General features: G+C 39.2%; 1 long non-coding RNA gene across 1 annotated transcript; it reads right to left on the minus strand.

The window, feature by feature from the left end:
* Positions 1–618: 618 nt before the first annotated feature.
* On the minus strand, positions 619–2,473 carry LOC121050323. Its single transcript, XR_005802672.1, has 3 exons — positions 1,799–2,473; positions 1,008–1,092; positions 619–891 (listed from the first exon to the last, which is right to left on the minus strand). It is a non-coding gene; the product is annotated as an uncharacterized LOC121050323 (long non-coding RNA).
* Positions 2,474–16,076: the final 13,603 nt, after the last annotated feature.

A 16,076-nucleotide genomic window follows, 5' to 3' on the forward strand; every position in this document is an offset into this window, starting at 1 on the left:
TGAATCTGAAAAGGCCAAAACACAAGTTACAAGTTTTGTTGATATTGGTTTATCACTGCTTGGAAATCCTACATCCCTGTTTTTTATTTTCCCAAAAGAAAACAGCTTTGTGAAGGAAAAAGGTATATACAAAAACAAAGTGGACAAGAAGTCTACAAGGCGGCAGAGCTACAAACAAAAAGTCCCAAACAACCAGCAACAACAGGACAATAAAAAACACAAACAATCCTACAAAGAGCAATGACCCTAGGTTATAGCATCTTTCCAATCTAACAAGATGTGAGAGACGTTGTAATCATCAAAAAGGTCGAAACAATAACAGTCTTATCACACATACAAATAATTAAAGACGCAGCGTTGTAGGAACCAGTTGAATGTATAATCTCCAACACAAAATTCAGAATGTGTGCCTTGAAATTCAATGTTGTCATGGAGTTACATTGAGCATAATAATCAAAAGTAAATTGCATGAATACAGGAGAAATTTAGGAAGACATAACCTACATCATTTGACAATAATTGCTCTTCAAATAACAATAACTGATGAAACTTAATAGGAAAAGTAGACAGAAATGCCCTCTTTAGCAATTGCAACTTAACAAGCAACCTGCACTCGCTCTCCAAATAAAGTTTTAAGACTTCATTAAATTGATAAGGAAAGCACAGGACATCTAGAATAAGTAATGTTGACACCATATAAAAATTTCCTGCAAGCTAAATGCCAAGTTGCCAACTTTTCAGCCACATGACAGACACTTATAAACCTTGCATGGTGATACATTGGTATATCTAGCTTATGGTTATTACTTATTAGTACCTAATCTCTTTAGTGACTAATCACAAGCTTGACAACTCTGATGCAATTTTGGAGTCTCCATGCATCTACATTGCCTACACAGTAAATTTTGATCTATATCAGATTCATAGCTGAAGAATTAGTTTGTAATGGATTACAAGAATATAAATTTCATATTACGTAGTTAAAGCTTTTACAGACTTTTGCATACCATAAAGATACAGGAGTGTCATATTCTGCTGATCCACTGCTCCCCTGAGGTTTGACTTGCCAAAAGGGTGCTATTGCAACATTTTCTGCAAAAACTCACTTCTACAGATCAAAATAGTTTGATTCTCATTTAACATAAGTTGCTCTGAGTCTCAAATACAGAAACTTATAGAATCCAGAGCATTGCAAAAGACTTGGTGCACGCATGACCTTTGGTAAAGAAAGTTCCTTTCTGAGTTCCAAAAAAGTTTAAAATGTTTGAATTAACAAGTAACTATCACTAGTTTTGTACATGTTATACTTAAGCTTCTTTCAATTTGCCTGTAACTTGAACAAATAGAACCAGAAATGTAAAGCCATAGCTTGAGCCGGATTGAAGGTTGACAAAGAAGAGATGACATGATGAGTGAATGATGAGAAACTCAGCTCATACTGTGCTTCTTCTTCAGCTTGTCTTCTATAGTTATGACATCATTATCAGTCCTTTCGAGAAATTGAGGAGCTATAATTGACTGTTTGCACTCTGGTTTATGTCATTACAACATCCGTAAGAAGAAATACGACTGATGCAAGAAGCTCAGTAAATATAAACCTGGCATGAATGCCACGAACCTAACATATCGAGTATGTCTTCCTAAGGCTAATATATCTTGTACATGTAATTTTTTTGGTCTAATCACACTATTTCGCCAGAATCGAGAAACGATGATTCTTGTGGGGTATTTTTGTTCTTTAATGAATTTGACTAGTTTTCATAGTAGAAAGAAAATGTGGAAGAAAATTTCGGGGTACCTGCTTCCAAATCCAAAGCTGGCAAAGTGGTTGCATCTGAATCTGTAACTCTATGTTGACGTCACAGTTGTCGGGCATGACAGGTATCATAATACTCTGACGACAACAACTGACGTAAATAATCGTGACCGGTGTGTTTTGCAGGAAGAGTGGCAGGTTCATCAGCTTAGGGCAGTTCTCAATTGTGGAGGACACAAGTCATGGCATAATTGTAATTTCATCACCACCGATTTCTGTCTGCCCTCCAACTCCTTCCCACTGTTCCCACTCACTCATACCGCTGAAGGTGAGTTGTTTCAATCTTGGGAATGAAACAGAGGATGAGGACGAGTATTAACGATTGCCCAGAAATTCATCTCCAACCGTCTTCACTTTCTCCAATCGGGTTACTGATAGTTTTTCAAGGACGGGCAATTTCCCAAGTGGAGGCAAAAACTCACATCCATCCCAGTGCTCAAGCGAAAGTGATTTTCAAATTCTCTAAGGATATCATCCAACTGGGCTGGGTGGTGCCACCATAAAAACTAATCCGTAAACTTTCCAGATCTTGGTGTGGCCGTAACGCCTCCAGGACTTGCACATGGCTCTGCTTGTCATCTGATTTAAAAAGTAGCTCCAAATTATAAAGCTTCTTATTCGACAAGCGAGCCTTCTGCGCCTCACTTGTAACCTTCGAATTCCCCTTGATATATGAATGTGGAGACTACCCTGAAGCTGGTCCAAGCTTCCCAGATCTCCTAATTTCAAGGCTTCACGGAGGTCACTATCATCAATAACAGGACACACGTTTAGTGTTCGCAGACTTGTTAATCTCTCGACAGCTTTCGTCAAATACTTGGTATGAAAATGTCTTAAATTAATCAAGTTCCCCATATTTTCAGGCAGTATATTCTAAGCTTTTCGCAGTAACTGAGACGCAACGTTTGCAAATTGTACAAATTGCATAAACTCTCTGGTAGTTTCTCCAAATCACAATTTTGAGACAAGTCGAGGTACCTCAAATGTATCAACGGACCGATCTCTTCCGGAAGTTCTTCAATCTAGTTGTCGCTCAAATTCAAGGTCCTTGGACATTTCAGCTGTGAGATTGCTTTTATATAAAAGAGTTTTTCTATTGGAACCTCCAAATTTACTCACTTAACCTCCTTGCTTTTTACACCTCCTATCAAATTTTCAAATACTAAATTTACTCATTAAACCTCACTTAAGTTCCTGAAATAACCTCACTCATAAAATTTGCAAACAAACTATTAATTACATATTCATTCCTTAATCAAATTACATAAATCTCTTATCCAATAAAAAAGAAACTCAAACACAAGGTATTGGGCTTTAAAAATTAATTTCTAATAAAATTTTTTTTTAAACTATTTTTTCTCTTGTAGATGTGCAAAAAAATGAAGAGTAGTTTTTCTTAATGTTTAATTATTTTCTCTATTTTCTGTACGTCATGATTAATTATTTAATAGTTTTTAAGTTTTTTTTTACTGCTAGCTCTTTTTTTCTTTTCTTTTTTTGCAAATATAATGAATAGACTGGGATTTAGGTCATAATATGATTTCTTTTGTTATCCCGAACCAATATGCGTTCAACATATATGATGATAGGAATTTTTATGTCACATGATCTTGATTATAGTTTTAATTCTTAATAAATATATATAAAAGCTTTAATGAGTATGTAGTGAAATTGGAAAATGAAAATAGATAAGGAAAATAATAAGAATGCGATATAATATTATTGAATTAGAAAGTCTAGAGAAATTAAATATAATTTTTTTTGGGTATAATTATTGTCCTTAATAGTCATTTTATAAGAGGTTATATATGTCATTTAATAATTCATAACAGAGTGAGGTCAATTGAGCACATTTGGAGGTCTCAATAGAAACACTCTATATAAAAAGTTGAATCAAAAGTTGCTGTTATGTTGGGCTTTTTTTTTTTTTTTTTTTTTTTTTTTGAGAAATAGACAAAATTCATTAATAACCAACACGATTACAAAACATTGGAATGACCGGTTGTGGTATCAAACCCACGACACACATTCCTAACCTAATCAATAGTTACGGGGTCCGTCAATACAAATGACATTCATGAGCCAAAAGGGCCCAACCCTTAACCAAATTTTACGCCCATACCTCCGGGCTACAATAGATAGTGACCACTCCCGAGTGTAATGATACAACCCTACCACCAATATTAAGACGAGCCGCTTCATCCTCTTTAACACCGCGTTCTAAAACAACCAGACCACACTACTAGAAAAAGGGCCTAAGGGGACTAATAATATGTGTGTCTTTTGATACCTATAGGGACAAATATGTGTCCCCATTGAGCTATAGAGACGTATATTATATGTGTGCCTATTGCTTGTGTTCCTATTGCTAAATGGCACACATATCTCAAGCTCAAGTGTCCCCATATAACCCCATGTATTCTACTTCATCCAAATACATATTGAATGATATATACTTGTACTGTTCACGAATACAAAAACATATTCTAGTGGGTCCTTGTATACCTCTTTTTACATAAATACAAATACCTATTATTTCAATTGGGGACAAATGTAACATGTGTGCCTTTATATCTCCAACATGAGCATACATATGGTGTTATACAATACACAATCACATTTGTACATTCAATCAACTTTTCAAACATAAATCCAAATATTAGCTTTCCTACACAAATTTCATTCATCCAAGAGCAATTTACAAAAGTGGTCATTGTTCTCCCAGACCATAATAATTACATGATTAGTTCATCTCCGCTCTAACCCAAGCTAGTATTGCTATATCTAATATGGCAGAAGCCATTACCCAAAATATATATAGATCATCTCCAATATGTCAATAAAATGACCCAAAATATACTAACTTTGAGATGAATCATAGATACCAGCAATATGCTTCAAAACAAACTTCCTACAATTTCCATCCTAGTGTCCAAGTAAAGTCACATACCCTTCCATTGGAGTTGATTGCATTTCTTGGATCGATTGAGGTTGCTTCTCTGCGATATTAGAAAGTGCTGCTATTAGCTTCTTAATGGTATCAAGTCTAGCACTTATTATACTATGCAAGGGATTGCCAATACGAGTTTCAATGCTAGCATTGATTGAGTTTGGACAGCTTGCAATTGCTCATCCTTTTTGGCTGCTTCCTCTGTCAACCTATTGATCTCAGCAAGTGAGGCTTTAAGTTCAGACTGAAGTGATGCTACATCGCAAGAAACTACTGGATTTGCAGTTTGTATTCCAGGAACATCAACTCACTCTACTCCCAGTCCATACCCTCTAACTGCATTATATGTCTCTGGTCCAAATTGCTCACAAAACAATTCATTCAATAAGTCTATAGTGAGTTCCCTACCATTTAAGCGCTCCCTTTGCTCAAGCTTATCCAATTCCAACTACAGCAAAATCAGAAACTAATTTAAAGTAAGCTAATTACAGTAATAAGCAACCATGTATACTAAGCTACAACCAATATCACAATACTTACAAAGATTTTTCTGCTTTGTCATTAATTGGCACGGTACCAGTACCGTCTTTCTTTGGTTTGCTGTGAATCAATCGCCAATCCATGATGTTATACAATCAGCCACAAAATGTAATCCAGAACTGAAGAGAATGGGTGAACAGAGCTATGTAAAAACTAAAGGCATGTTTTAACATTTCTGTTTAAAATACAACTCATTGTAAGTGCAACAGGAATGAGTAAATTAAACATAAAAAAACCATTAAAAAAAAAGAAGAAGCAAAGTTATGAACTTATCGCCATCTCTCCCTCTCCACCAGATTCAGAACAGCCCCAAAAAATGTCAGAGCCCAATATTAGTCCTTTCACCAAACCCAGAGGCCGGAGCAGTGGGAGACAATTCTTCCGGGGATTGGATCTGAATGGAAGGTTGAGCGGGAAGAGGAAGAGGGCGAAGGCTTCCATCTTCTAACGAAGATGAAGCTCACCATCCCTGGAGTCAGACAAGGCGAACTGGCCGTCGAGATTGATAGATGCTAAGGATGGAGCGAGATCCCCTTTGCTATTTGTTGATGCCCAAAAATCCAGCTATCAGGCCCAATTCATTTCTCTAGCCCAATAAGCAAATTATAACGACAATCATCATGCCACGCATGTGGACCCCAGCCACATTCACGCATTTGGGGCTTGCAAGAGCGGGTGTGGTGTGGAAAGTAACGGAAATGCATGAGGCCCATTATTAGTTTTAGGCTTGTTGGTAATTTCGAGCTTAGGGACTGAAATTCAAGCCCAACAGCCCAAATCTGATTATGGGTAAGTGAAGAAGAAAGAACCCAAAAATCCCTAATCACAGCAACACTTCTTTTACCCAACACCAAACCATTTTACTTAATAACCATACATCTCAAATACCATACTGCATTCTTTTACACAATTACCAAAACTATACCTTTGAACTGAGACAAAACAATGACCTCTCTTATCCCAGCAGCAAAACCTTGGAATCACAGCAGCAGCAGGATTCCTGGGATTACAACAGCAGGAATCTTGGGATCATAGCAGCAAGATTCTTAGAATTAGCAATGAGATCTTGAGGACACGAGAATCCTGGAAACACAGCAGCAGGATTCCTGGGAACAGCAGCAGACCTGAGCCACCACCATTTTATAAATCGATAGTGATAGCTGCTGTGAAGAGGTGGGGGGGGAGGAACACAGAAGCTAACCACTAAACAGCCCAAGCAACTCCATCATTCTCCCAGAAACCATTTCCAGTTCCATAAACTCTTCTACCTCCATGAAGATTCAAATTTATCATGCTTGATCGTACAATGATCTTCTCTGCCATGCTTCTTCTCTCCCAAATTCATCCATAGTCCTCTACCATTCCTAACTCATATCCCTTATACTGAATACCTTAACCAACCCACCAATCAATGTCGGAATTTCTTCTTCCGAAACTCATGCTTTTCTAGCTCCCACGCCATGCACATCTTTTCAAGCCTTTACTGAAGTTGCACACTAATTCACTGCCGTGAACATGGAGAGGAGCTGCTGGGAAGAAATCAACAGCATTCTTCTTAGGACTTATTATCCTTCGAGGTTTGTTGGGCCTAGTTGCTGACGAAGGGGCAAAGTCTTGGGTCCTTACCCATGAATTTTCACTGCCGTACAACTCCGATCAAAAGTGCCCCCCACACTATTAACAATATCCCTTCTCTGCATCCTCGGTCCTTTCAATTATAATCATATCTATTAAGAGAGGAGACATGAGCTTGAGGTAAGGCTAAGGCAGAGAGAGAGAGAGAGAGAGAGATAATTGGGGCTAAGGCTGAAAGAGAGCCTCGAGAGATGTAGGTTTAAGATAGGAAGGGGTGAGAACTATCTCACAAATACGTATTTCAGTGCGTATGTGATATTTTAATATTTTTACTCAAATAGGGACACTTCATCTGTCCCTTTTCAAAGAGGAGAGAGAATGTAAAGATAAAAATACATATTTGCAATGTGTATGTGGTATTTTTATCAAATGGGGACACTTCATTAATTTGTTCCTTTTCTAACTAAAGGCACACATAACTTCTTATGTTCCTATTGCTCACTTATAGGCACACATCTCTCATATGTCCCTATTTCATGTGTCCCCTTAGGCCCTTTTTCTAGTAGTGCCACCTGCAAGGATGATTCACCATCACGTTGACAACCAGAAAGCATCGACAATAGAACACACAGTCCTCGGGGATATATAACGTCATTGAGATAACACAACAATACGAACAAATTAAACACCAAACCAATGGCATCGACACTCCACTAAAACACCCAAACCCTCGCTCAAGGGAGGAGGGACTTAGTAATCCTAACCACAAACTAAAGAACAAAAGCCTAAAAAAATATAAATAAATAAACTGCCACAATCAACTTTCCTTCTCCACAAAATCGACTCAATTAAGCTTCACAAAATCAGCCACAGTAAAGTTGGGATTGAGGTTGGTAAACTCGACCCCAATTATCTGACATCTAAGCCAAGGACAAAACCAACCTGGAGAGAACCTCCATCTCTGAAATCTCCTTCCACTATAAACCCAGATGGCAAAACTCTCCAACCCAGCACCGTCCCAACACCGACCCAATGTCAATACGCCTTCCAATCTTGCCGAGATGACCGCTCCTCCATTCCCCAAGCTTTCTGCAACAGAACACCTATCAGCCGTTGTCTTCATCTGAGAAAAAGAAAACGCCTCTTGTTGCAGCCCCCAATCTTGATCACCTCCCGCCACCAAGCGAAAACACGCCCATCAGGTCAGACCCTTCGCTTGCCGATGAGGCTGGTAGTCGTCGTCGATGGGAGGGCGCAACCCGATAAGCAAAGAAGCCGCTTCTGTTTTTTCCAAACCCTAACTACGTTGCTCCAATTTTTGCGGAGCAGTTCAGACCTATTTTATGTTGAGCCTTCTTGAATCAAAAGTTGTTAGAGTGCGTAATTTTTTGAATTTCACTAGTAAAATAAAATCCAAAAGTGGAGAGGTGCATACATTAAGCTCAAATGACGGACCTTCTCACTTATCATTATCCATGTGTTTGCTTCTCTAGCATCTCTAGCATCCGTTGTACAACATTCATTCTTATTGAGGAACTGTAGAAAGTCATGCACAATATCATGCATTTTGCAAAATATAGTAATGCTCTCGGACATATAACTTGCTTTTTCTGAGACATCCTGGAAAAATGATCGCATTACTAAGGTATTAAAACAGATTGGCCTGTTTCTTTCTTTCCTTTATAGTCTTTTCCACTAAGATAATCCTGAGACATCCACAACTCAATCAAATTGTGTTTGTTTTTTTTTTGTTTTTGTTTTTTTTTTTTCAAAATCAAATTGTGTTTGTTATAAATTCATAATCATTTGGAAATGTAGGATAATATAAAAAACAACGCTTAACTACAGGGGCCAAATCATAATAACTTAGTAAAAATGGTCAAAAAACTTCTCGCTCAACCTCTTTTAGAACCCATATCTTACTATCCAAGATCTCCGCCATTCTCTCCTTGTCTTCTTATACTACATGAGAGCACCTAATGTTCTTGCAGCAAGTGGCAAGCCACCACTCTTTTTAGCTATTTTCTTACCTATAGATCCAAATCCATTAGCCTCATTTTCTTCCCTATCCAAAAATGCAAAACTATTGAACAATGCCAAACAAATTTCATTGTCCAGCTTCTGTAAATAAATCATGTTAGTGGTTGCTCTCATCATTTTAGCAACTCCTTCATTTCTCGTGGTCACCAATATTCTACTACCTTTAGCACAAGTTTGCATTATTATTAGCAACTTTAAACTTTTCCATTTTCTTTGGTCTTCGGTCCACACATCATCTAGAACAATCAAGTACTTCTTCCCCTCAAAAGATCTAGACATACACTGCAAGACTTCTTCCAACTCAGTTAATTTTCGGTCGTCATTACCAGTACCCCTAATAATGGCTTTAGCAATCTTCACCTCATCAAAAGGATCCGAGACACAAACTCATATTCTCTTTTCAAAATAGCTTTTTTACTTTTTCATTGTTGTAGGCTAATTGGGCAAGAGTAGTCTTGCCCATCCCTCCCATACCCACTATAGGGATGACAAGGACCCTTTTCCCTTCTTCACTACTACCACTCAACAACTTGCTAACAAATAAGCTGTTACTTCTTTTCTGCCAAATATTTTAGAAGTATTGGCAAATGATGAAGTTTTCAGCGGTTTGATAAGTTGATCATCATTGCTACGAGTTGAGGATTGATGAAACTCAAACTGTTCTTTCTGAGCAGCAATCAAAGTTAACTTTTCATTCAACCCATTTATCTCGATAGCTATTTTATGAAGATGAGTGGCCTTATTCACTAGGCCAAAACAAAAGCAATTCGAGAATTGAGAAACAGACATTCTTGAAGGTTTTCTTTTTCTCAGTGGCAACTCCATTTGCCTTGTGTTTCAGAATTTCAGTGTTCCACTCATCTAGCACGTCAACCATCTCGTAAGAGAGATCATTCAGCCCATCCAACCAATTTCTCACGCTGGCCTTCTCCACTTGCTACGTCTCAGCATCCTCCAGCACAGCTTGAATTGCTTTGAGATTACTGCTGAACTTTTTGACCTCTGTCTCAGCATTCAAAATCAGTGTCAAAGCTTCTTTTGTGTGGTTAAAAGAAACTGTAACCAATTGTTCCAGAAGCAGGCTGATGAGTGCCTCGGCCATTTTTGAAAATGTAACACAAAACACAAGAGCTAGAGAAATATGTGTGAACTAAGAAATGCAGAATGGCAATGAGCCTATTATCTATGGTTCTTCTACCAAAGTTTATATAGTGCACAGATCGTTAAGGACGAATCCAAGTCAAACTATTCCAGCAAATAATAAATTCTCCAAGGCAATATATTATATATGTATCCTAATACTCGATCTAAGTCTTTTATAAAGGGACGTCCTTTCTTTTTTGATGCTCCACCAACTGAAAAATAATAATAAAAGTTAGTTTACAGGTTATGATGATTAATGATTTAACAATTTTCACATGGCAATTATATTATCATTTCAAGACGACTTGGATGTTTCAGGGACGGCTTTGCTAGCTGTTTAGAATGAGATAATTAGGAAAAAGAACTAAAGTAATGAACTGTTGTAGGAGAATGGAATTGTGTGTTATCATTGATAATAGGAGCCCTTTAAATAGAGAGTTACAAGGTACCCAAAAAGGTAATAGAATCTGATTACAATTGAATACCTAGAACACATTCCTATTACAACTCTAAACCCTAGTTTGTAGAGGCACACATTATGTCAATATCCTTCAACACTCCCCCTTATGCCGCTCAAACTTGGTGATGACGCTTTGATTGTTGCCTCGTTAAAAACCTTGCCAGGTAACAAAAACCCTGTGGGACAAAAATAATCCTGGTCGAAGGACAAAAAGAGCACAACACGTCCTTCACTCTTCGAGATCGAACATGTAGACATCATGCCTCCCCCTGATGTCAATATCTCCCCCTGATTGCTACAATCATGGAAGTTCGGATTACTTTCTCAATCCGATGCTCTTCACATGTTTCTCGAAGGTGGATTTTGGTAACGACTTAGTAAATAAGTCCGCTACATTATCCTCTGATCGAATTTGGTTCACTTCAGTATTTAGAAGTGCATGTTGTCATTTTGATAGAGGGGAGGAGGAGCACGGAAGGTGGCATTTTGCCTTGTGGGATCCGATCCCATACTTCCGTCATTTCTTTTCTCTGTAGGGATAGAACAAGCCCATATCAATCGTACATCTCAAATATCGAAAGATTGTCTTTATACCAATCTAATGGTGTTGCGTTGGCGCGGGGCTATGTCTAGCCAACAAGTTCATAATAATTGAGATGTCCGGTCTTGTATTGTGCTAAGTACAATAATGCGCCTATTGTACATAAGTAAGCACTTCTGCTATTAACACGTCTTCGTCATCATCCCTGGGATGAAACGGATCCCTTTTAGGGCCAAGACTACGGACGACCATGGTGCATCTTTGACTTTATCAAAAATGTCTATTGACACAGTATACAAGTTCTGAATCTAGACAGAACCGTGTTCTCCCAAGGTCCTTCCTCTCAAACTCGGATTTCTGGTGTTCAGCGGTTTCCCTTAACTCTCAAGGGTTCCAATTATGTTTGTCAACATAAACCGCGACCATTACAAATCCGGAACTTGTCATGAAAACACGTGGGCATAGTTCATCATATCCCTTCCCAATCAAGTAGCCATTTTAGTGAGCATTTCAACCTCGTTGCAAATGCGCTCCGTGGTCTAGAGCCACTTGACTTGGGTAAATAAAGTCCACAAGAACCTTCATTATATTCCGTATCTAGATCCCCATAAAGATACGTAGTGACCACATTCGTATGCTGCATGTTCAGTTATTTGGAAACTACCAAACTGACAAGGTAGTGGAGTGCAATGACATCCATTATGAGAGAATATGTCTTCTCGTAGTCGATTCCAGGGCGTTGTGAGGAACCTTGTGCCATAAGGCGAGATTACCATATCTTTTTCTCATCACGCTATCTAACGAAGACCTGTTAATGTCAACAGGTTTTATGTTAGGAGGTGTTGCATCTCAGGCCCGAAATCCTTCCTCTTCGTTAGTGAATCCAATTCAACCTGGATCGTATCTTTCCATTTAAGCCAATTTTCTCTACGTTGGCATTCTTCAACGGAGTAAGGTTCGATGTCATTGGTCTCAATAATTCCACGTCCTCATGTACACTAGTGTAGTTCGTAGAGATCTCTATATTCTCAGGAATTGGTTCTAACATTGAGGCGTCCCCCAACGATGTCTCTTGGACATAACCACAATCCAAAATATTCTCATGAGACGGATTTTGAGTATCAATGATCAATGGATCAAGTTGTGCCAAACTCGCTCTCTTCTTAGGGCGAGAATCCATCGAACCTATGGGTCTCCTACTCTCTCTAGGCGGAACCCATGGCCTATGACGCCATTATGCCACCTTTGTGGCGTCACCATACCACCATCCATGGTGGTGTTGTCGTACCCATCTTCTGGGTGGCACCATGTCCTCTTGTGGGGACATCAATCCTTGTAGGCATGTTTGCAGCAGGTATATGTGATTTCGTCACTTTTAGGGGATCAAGATGAGACATAGTGGGGATAGACCACGACAATTCCTGTCGTTTCTGTTGAACATTGACGTTCTAATCTCCCCCTAACGACGGGAAGACTGTCTCATTAAAGTGACAATTCGCAAATCCAGCGAAATAGAGATCGCCTGTCAAGGGTTCTACATAGCGGACTTATAGTTGGAGGCTCATGTCCAACAAATATATATATATATATATATATGCATTCGTTGCAATGACTCATGTTGATGCGCTGTGGAGACGCAATTGGCACATGAACCGCACACTCAAATATGCATAAATACGAGATATTTCTACTCAAACCCAGTCACTAGCTGTAACGCAAATAAAAGTTGAGTGGCTGCTAAGAGTCGTAGACGAATTAGCATAGCTGCATGCGATATTGCATAACCCAAGCGGAAATATTGGTGCGCAATACCAATGTCCGGGCTACCATCGTAGTCGTTTAATGGTGGCTTTTCCGCGAGACCAATTGGGTGTGTACATTGGAATATGATACTTGATATCAATACCTAATGATATGCAATAGTCATCGAAAATTTTCGATGTAAACTCTCTAGCATTATCGAGTCAAATTGACTGAATGGGATGATCTAGGTAGTGAGCCCGTAGCCATATGTCATTATGAGTGGATAATGGCACAACACGTGACCAGCGTGTTTACGTATCAACCAACACCATAAAACATCTATATGGTCCGCAAGTTGGTTGATCAAATCCATAGAATTCCCTTAGATTCTTTGTAAGAATGGAATTATTTCCTCAATCTCCTTTTCATAGGATGGTCTCAATCCTAAATAACAGACTTTACAAAACGAAACATGGGCTTTATAATCAACCAATGAAGGTTTTGGTTAAGCCATAATGTCACAATAGACTTGAGAAGTAGATAGATGAGTTTATGGCGTCAATGCCATGTATTTGCCGCAGGGGGTAGGCGGCGCCGGCCATGTATGGCCTGTCTTTGCACAATCATGGCGCCATGAGGCGCATGTGCAGCTCCTCAAACCAATTCTTGGTTCTGACTTTTCTTCGTTCTGAAAATGGATGTCCGTGTAAAGTCTTTAATACACGGATCATCATGTTAAAGCCTATATGTGTCAGAATCTCATAAGTCGTCTCTCATGACATGGTTGGATTCAATAACTCAAATAGTGGTTGCATACAACCCACTAGAGCGACACATAAGTTTCTCTAATACTCGTTTATGTCCGTAGTCATTAGAGGTGATGCAAAGGAACTCTGTCCATTATCATAATGTGTTTCCACATGAAAACCATTGGCTCTTATATAATAAAGTTCGAATTAAGGTATGTCCAAGACATTAAGTAAAAGAATTGACACTTTATTAATAGCCAATGATTACATCAAAGTTTCCAAAATCTAATCCAAATAAAATCAAAGTAAGACACATTGTAGTCACTCTATCCGTTTGGTAACTCCAATCAAATATGACCAGGAAAGCAGAAAGAGTTGTTAGTGGAGCGAGGCTCTCTTAAGTACCAATAATCTCAATGACTTTCCTAGACATCACATTTTATTGGGTCCGCCACATAAGAAAGAGTTAATACAATTGTCATTTATTGACTAAGACAAATTGCCATCACAAAAGTTCTTGGAAAAATAAAAGGACTAATCTAATCAAAGTCTGCTGCATCCTTGTGCACTTCATCTTCAGCTTTGAAGTCCTCTATGGTGAGATTGACATCTCCACCATCTTCTTCTTCTTCTGCAAGGTACACTTCTTGCTCTCTCAAGTCCCTATATGCCCTGTATCTTGCAGCTAGTTCCTCGCTTGCCTTGCATTGCTTGAACCAATGCTCAATTGATCCACATCGATGACACTCATCATTGTGGTTGCTTCTCTTTAATTGAGGTGCACGTTGTGCACGTTGCGGGCGTTCCCTAGGAGGGTTGGTGCCACCACGACGACCCATGGCGCAACCATTACGGCTAGGGATACCACGACCCCCTCTCCCACGTGAGGCATTACCACCACGTGTATCCACACCAAACTTGCGGTTTCCTTCCTGGTTAGGGTGGTTTTATGGGCCCATACGTCCCTCATGTCCCACATTCTTAGGGTACCGCTCCTTGCGCCCTCCTTTGGGTGCATTATAATTCGCCTCATGAACGCTCTTAGTTCCAATGGGCCTTGAATTATAATTCCTCACGAGGATGTTATCATGTTTCTCAGCTACAGATATAACATTGATAAGCTGATGAAACCTCGTGATCTGTCTAGCATTGACTTCAGTATGGTATTGCTTTGATACCACAATGGCTGAAACAGGGAAGGTGGAGAGAGTTTTCTCAATTAGCTCTTGCTCTGTGACAGGTTGTCCACAAAACCTCTGTATGCGAAGAGCTTCTGAATTATATTCAGCAACAGACTTGAAATCAGCAAAGCGTAGGTTGTTCCATTGAACCTTCAAGTCAGGGAGGATGGAATCTTGGACATTGCCAAAGCGCTCTTCTAGCGCTACCCATAGCTCTCTTGCATTCTTGATCGACATATACTCCAATCTGAGTGCCTTGTCCATATGGCGTCACATCAAGATAACTGCTTGAGCATGCTTTGTAGATGTTCGGTTGAACACAAGATCCGGGTTAGGTGCCTGGATTATGGGTAATATTCCCTTGGAAGTGAGATGATTCTCAACATCGGTTACCCAACTGTGGTAATCTGAGCCTGTTGAGTCAAGCATGGGAAAGTCAAGTCTAGGTTCATTCGACATCCCGAAAATAAGAAGAGAAGATATATTAGTTTCGGAGTTAAACTTCCACGAAAACTAAAAACAATAAGATTTCCGAGCAATGCTACCAAGAAATCAATTTCCAAGAATCTCTTTTGGATTAGACCAAACAATGATGTTTTAATATGGTCACAATTTGATGCTTACGGACGCTCTTAGTCCAAGCATTATGAACGCTCTTAGTTCATACGAACACTCTTAGTTCATTTAATTATGAACACTCTTAGTTCATACGAACACTCTTAGTTCGTTAAGCGTGAATCCCCACAATTCCGCTTTGTTAAATATCAAACTCATTTGGCAACATATATTCCAATATTTGCATAAAATAAAAGGAATTTAAATACAAGAAAGCAGCAACCTTAATTATAAAAACTTACGTGATTGTTCTTTGGTTGAGGACACGCGCGTGTTGGAGCAGGCGTGTTTTTTTTTTTTTGGGCTGTTGTTCTTTGGGCTTTCCTCTTTCCCTTTTTTTCTTCTTTCTTTTTTTTTTTTTCTCTTTCTTCTTTTCTGGCCGGCCGGGTCTTCTTCTTTCTTTTCTTTTTTTTTTTCTTTTCTTTCTTTTCTTTCTTCTGGGCCCACTTTTCCTTTTCTTATTCTCTTTCTTCTTCTTCCACGTTTTCTTCTCTTTCTTCTTCTGGGGCCCACTTCCCCTTTTCTTCTTCTCTTCCTTCTTCTTCCACGTCTTTTCTTTCTTCTTTTGGGTTTTTTTTCTTTTGACAGCAAGGGTTGCTGCTGCGGGGGCAGACTGCAGGGGCACGGGCTGCAAGTGCTTGGCGGGGGTAGCTGCAAGTGCTTGGGCTGCTGGGGGCAGGACGCAGGGAGCAGCAGGAAGTTGCGGCAGGAGGTATGGCAGTG

Source organism: Rosa chinensis, chromosome 7 (assembly GCF_002994745.2).
Source record: "Rosa chinensis cultivar Old Blush chromosome 7, RchiOBHm-V2, whole genome shotgun sequence".
Taxonomy (NCBI): Eukaryota; Viridiplantae; Streptophyta; class Magnoliopsida; order Rosales; family Rosaceae; genus Rosa; species Rosa chinensis.